This window comes from Electrona antarctica (genome assembly GCF_951216825.1).
Source record: "Electrona antarctica genome assembly, chromosome: 8".
Lineage (NCBI taxonomy): Eukaryota > Metazoa > Chordata > Actinopteri > Myctophiformes > Myctophidae > Electrona > Electrona antarctica.
In genome coordinates, this window is record NC_136789.1 from 1391122 (window position 1) to 1397500 (window position 6379).

A 6379-nucleotide genomic window follows, 5' to 3' on the forward strand; every position below is an offset into this window, starting at 1 on the left:
AGGAGCTTGGGAGAGATTGAAGATGTCTGCAAACACATGCACCAGCCAGCTGATGTGCACAGACTTTGAGTACACAACCTGGAATGCCTCTTAACGGGTGTTCACCCGCATGAAAGCCATACGCACATCCACGTCCGACATGGAAAATGGGCTGGCCTCCTGTGGTAGTGCAGGCTCTGGTGGTCTGGTGTTGGTGCCATCTATATCGAACCGCGCAAAGAAGGTACCACAATAAGTAGGGTTCATCCTCGGCATCGAAGGTGCATATAGGCAGTCGATGTCAAGATATGTTGTTTGTGGCAAAAGTGTTGGACCTTGAATTTGGATAAGATACATTGAAAGTCTTACATTTTGATATGAATGGACAATTAAGAGAAACTGTAAGTCTAATTGCGAAACAGCTAAGGTGTTCATTCAAGTATTACTGGGGGGCACGGTGGCACAGTCGGTAGTGCCGTCGCCTCACAGCTATAGAAGGTCCTGGGTTCGATTCCCGCTGAGGACGCTGTGGGCGCTGGGGGCGTGCTCTCTCCTCCGCGTCATCAGTGCCCACACCCAAGGCGGGGTTGGCGAAAGGGCCCTTCTGTGGAGTTTGCATGTTGGTCTCTAAACTACCTCCCCCTGGCCAGCCGGGGCACCCGATGGAGGGGAAAGGAACTGGTCGGAATAACGTGTTCCTTCCACGCGCTACGTCCGGCCGGGGAAACTCCCCCCTGTCAGGTGCAAAGAAGCAGCTTGGACTCCTCATGCATAGAAGGAAGCATGAGGTCAGTCCACTGCCCCCCCAGGTTGGCAGAGGAAGTGTAGCGCCCAGGATTACATTAGATAATTGACACTGGGTGAAAAAAATGGGTTGCAAAATCGTGGGATAAAAATAATATAAAAACAAAAAGTACTACTGGGTATGCATTATCGTTAGATGACATAAGAATTACATATCCTTGTAGTCAGAATACAATCTAATAAGTTATGGTGCAATCACATAACTACAAAATGCCACTGTATGATGAATACCAATCCCATCGCAGGCATACCAGATCCACTACAAGACATTACTTTTCCATTGTGCAACCAAAGAGGAAGGGGTGCGCCTGACTGTATACTGTGTCTAGTTAACCACTAGTTCGATACCAGTGCCCAGCTGGAATCATTCTCTCCTTATATCCCCCTTCTATCGTCTCAATATAAAGTAAAAGCTGACGAAGAAAATCGATATAAATATCAAGAATAGCATAAATAGCAGATCTACAAGCCTACAACGCATCACAATATGTTCTTAACTTGCAGATCTGATTTTTGCCACACAACACTATAGAGCGTCGCAGTCCCGCCCCCTTTCATGATGACACCAGGCCCAGGAAATAATTCCCAATGCATTTTTCCCATAGACATTTCAAAAAGTATTTATTTAAAGACATTTTAAGCGTCGTACGAAGCCAACTCGAGTCGTGACAAATCATGACAACAAACACAATATTTTGGACCAAACAAATAATTACAAAAAAGAAAAACAACAAAAAAAGTGTTGTAACCTGCCGTTTTTTTCTACTTTCTAATTCTTTGTTTGGCCCAAAACATTGTGTTTATTGTCTTGATTTGTCACGACAAGAGTTGGCTTTGTCCGCGGCGTAAACGTCTTTAAATAAATACTTTTTGAAAAGTTTATGAGGAAAATGAACGGGGATTTATTTTCCGGGTCTCTCGAGGGGGCGGGACTGCGACGCTCTATAGTACTAAGTACTTAAGTATAAACTAGGGCTTAACCCCCCCCAGCTCTCAATTTCACATTACACAGTGTGGGTTTCAACCCCATAGGCTCCAATGTCTCTTTTTTACACACATTCCTTCATTCCTGAGATGTATCCTATTATGTCACATTGACCTTGATTTTGATTTTGACCTTGAACTGAGACCTTTTTGACCCAAGAGTTAATTATCTCTTAGGGGCAGTCGAGTTTCAAGATAATCCTCCCATCTGTTAGGAGCGATTACAATCCCCGGACACGCATGATTGCATGCGGGCTGAGTAACAAAGTGTTAACGCCGGCTGGGGGAGTTAAAATTGAGATACTGTGAATGAGCTCTTCATCTATAACTCCTGCTCTTCCTCCCTAGTACCCACATTCACTCCATGCTGTACCACCCACACAGTGGTGGAAAGTAACTAAGTACATCATTTACTCAAGTACTGTAGTCAAGTACAATTTTGATGTCCATTTTTTTGTACTTTATATTTCTTCTCCACTACATCTCTGAGGCAAATATTGTACTTTTTACTCCACTACAATTATTTGACAGCTTTAGTTACTTTGCAGATTTAGATTATTAACAAAACATACCTTAACCAATTTAAGGCTGAGCACTTGAGAAATTTGAAAATAGCAGATCTACAAGCACACAATACGTTGTATTGCGGGGCACACACACACACACACACACACACACACACACACACACACACACACACACACACACACACACACACACACACACACACACACACACACACACACACACACACACACACACACACACACACACACACACACACACACACACACAGGAGCAGATTACACATGTACTGCAAATTATAATATCTTACACATGCTCAAAAACATGCCAAACGCTCCAATTTACCATAAAGAAATACTCCACAAATATTGATTTTACTGAAAATGTATTTTTTTAGTATAATTTGAAACAATATAATATGCATATAATTCATTTTCTCTATGGTTGAAGTGGGAGTGTGTGAACTGTAACTACATAGTAAAATCCTGATTGGCAGTTCAGTGCATTGTGCAAATGGAGCAAATTGAGGGGCCACGTGGGTCCATCTGTACCCTCTCGCAGTTAAATGAATGCTCAGGATTTGTCAGTGTAGTCATGTGATGGAAATGTAGGTAGAGACCGAAACGGGCCCGTTTCCAGTCTACATCTGGAATAAAACCAGTCTAAAATTAACTCCATTTATCTCTCACGGAGGTGAACACACAAACTGTGCATCCAAGCCCCCCTCTACGACGTGTTTCTTATTCTTTATTTCTTTCTTTTGTATCCTGGCCTACTACATACTGTACACTTACATTTACTCGAGTACTGCATTTAAGTAACATTTTTCGATACTTCACTAGATTATTTCAAATTTTTTCGATACTTTGTACTTCTACTCCACTGTATCTCAGAGGCAAAATTGTACTTTTTACTCACTTGTACACTGTACGTACGTATAGTGTGGTGTTGCTACTTAAGTAAAAAAAGAAACAGCGTACTTCTTCCTCTGCCACTCGCCTATTAGGAAGCATCTGCTGTTTTTCAACAGCCACGGGCCTGTCCTTGGATCAGGGGGGAGGTGGACCGAGGGGCCGCCCGGCAGGCAGGCCGGCAGGCAACAGCAGCCAGGATCAGAGTGGGAGGAGCAGGACACCGACAGAGGGTTAGTAAAGAAAATGCAGCCAACCCTTCTGTAAGTCTCAACACGGGCCCTTTGTGTGTTTGGCTCATAAACGCTTCGCAGGACCCCCCACCCGCACCCCCCCCAAACACACACACATACCCACCCACACACACACACACACACCCGCACCCCCCCCCCCCCCCCCCCCCAAACACACACACACACACACACACACACACACACACACACACACACACACACACACACACACACACACACACACACACACACACACACACACACACACACACACACACACACACACACACACACACACACACACACACACACACACCATCTCTGACAGCCTCCTAATCCCATGGTTCCCTCCTACAGCTGCAGCTCAACAGATCCGTGGAGAGAGATAGTTGTGCTGTGTAGGCCTACGAGTGACGGGAAACATACAGTGGTGTGTGGACGCACTGTGGTACTCGACCCCAGTTCTGGAGTCAAAGTAGAGATACGTTCTGGAGTCAAAGTAGAGATACGTTCTGGAGTCAAAGTATAGATACGTTCTGGAGTCAAAGTAGAGATACGTTCTGGAGTCAAAGTAGAGATACGTTCTGGAGTCAAAGTAGAGATACGTTCTGGAGTCAAAGTAGAGATACGCCTGATCTATATATTGCTCAACTATAAGTGAAAGTTGCTCTGCCAAATCAAGTATTCAAAATGACATGCTTTTAAAAAAAAGTGTAAATTACATGTTGCAATTGCTTTTTAATATTGCATTGCTGTATTGAAGTTTTGACATTTTCCCTTTCCTGAAAGTCATAAAGTATCCACAAAAAAAGAACAAAAAAAAGGGGGAAAAAAAAATATATATGGACAGAGACACATTTCTTTTAACTTAATACAGTACTCAAATAAATGTATAGGTTACTGTCCACCTCATACGAGGGGAAAGATACAGGCTGCTAGCCTTCTAACCATGCAGAGTACCTGCACATCGTCATGGAGAGAGATGCCCGCGACAGTGCAGCACTCCTGCCCTTTCACGAGAGCGAGAGTTTATCTTTTGAGACGTAATGGCTTTAAACAGCCATTAGCTTATGTTGTTTAGATCTATCTGCTTTTTTTCTTCCCTTTTTTTTTGCTTTGAGGCAAAGTGCTGGGTGTGGGGGTGGCAAGCTGGGCCTCTGAGTGAGTGAATAGGGTCTGCTTTTAAAGGGGAATTTCGTCAAAACAGGCGGTTGATTTATTCTGCACATACTCTCAGTTTTCTGGCTCAAACAAGTGCTCTGATTTGCCTGTGGACTGTGAGGTAAGAGTCCACAAATCCCATATATGACATAAAAATTGGCCAGCAGATGTCACTGTTGAGGGATTTTGCCTGTTTTCATTGTAGCTCATAGAGGCTTCAGAACACACAGAGAAAACCCCAGACCAATGAAATTCCGCTGAATGTTCAAAGTTCAGGTTGTGTGGGTGTTTGAGGTCATAAAACCTAAAAGAAAAATGAAAAATAAAAAGAAATGAAAATTAATGTCATGAATGTCATAGTTTGAATCTATCCTGTCAGTGTTGTCACAGGTTCTGCGTAGAATACAAAATATAGGTCCACTTGTGGTCCATTCTTTACACTCACTAGAATTGTTAAATTAAATAAACTGGTAAACTCTTTAATTAAGATAAAAACGAATTTAATTGAATTAAAAACTAATGTCCACATGAACAGTGTATACTGCAATGAGAATGATGTATTTGGAGGGAATATTTGTGTGAATAAAATGCAGGTCAGATACAGACAGCCTATCAACAAAACACAAGACACAGGCGATACATGGAGCGGAGAGGGAGGGAGAAGAGGGGAGGACAGAGCGATGAACAGAAACAGTTTGCTTACATGCTAAAAGAGTGACTTTGACACCTATTTCACGATGCAATGTCAGTCAGGGGTGAGGCAATTTTGGAAAATCAACAGAAACTACTGAAGCTATCTCATCGATATTTGGGTGTTACACCATGGCAAGGTACACAAACTAGGAGGAATGCGAGCACAGCTTCAGTCAAAACTGAACAAGACAACCAACTGAAGAGATGACGCCAGCACTCAGATTCTGTCTTCCATGTAAGTTCTGTATTTAGAAGTAAGACAAGCAACACAACAAATCGATGTGTTGCCTGTACTTTAAAGAAGTACCTGAAGGACAGAGCGTGGGTGCTGGCATCAACAACACAACCGAAACCCAAAGTTTGTTTTAAGAAAATAATGTCCTCTTTTATCAGATGACGGAAAACAGGTCTACCTGCTGAGTGTTCACATTTTAACAAGGCATCTGCTTGCTCAGCTGACACCGCACGCACACGCCCACGCGCACACACTCGCGCACGCACAGGCACGCACACACGCACACGCACACACACACACACACACACACACACACACACACACACACACACACACACACACACACAGATGTGTGATGTCTAAAGCTGGAGGAACACATGCAGGCAGGTAGCCATCTTACCATCATAGAAACCTGCTGATCCAGCCGTACTGTCCTCTCTATAAGCAGTAACATAATACTGTATACTGTATACAGCAGACACCTGTACGGTCAGGCAGACGCCTCACTTCAGCTACTGTAACTCAATGTGTCAACGATGTGGTGTAACCACAGCTGCACTGCACTGTCTGCTGCTGTACTTCCTCTCCAACACCCCCGGAGGTTTCATTGTCTGGCCAGTAGTGCTGCAACTAACAATTAACCCAATAATCGAGACACATGTTTTGAAATATCTATATACTGTATATCTTTTCATATATCAACGAATAAACAAACACATTCTAATAGATTTTCTTTTCACAATCGACTAAATTGATTAGTCTGAATAAACACCTTTAAGGCCCATTTCATACATCCCAATACAACAGTGTGCATACAAAAAATAGCCGATTTAAGCTCACATGTCGCTTGGACA

General features: G+C 43.2%; 1 protein-coding gene across 4 annotated transcripts in view; it reads right to left on the reverse strand.

Annotated features, from left to right (window-relative positions):
* The window catches only part of nrg2a (neuregulin 2a), a gene marked incomplete at its 5' end in the record, with an annotated part of 194291 nt that overhangs the window by 101295 nt on the left and 86617 nt on the right, over nt 1-6379 (reverse strand). The window lies entirely within an intron of this gene.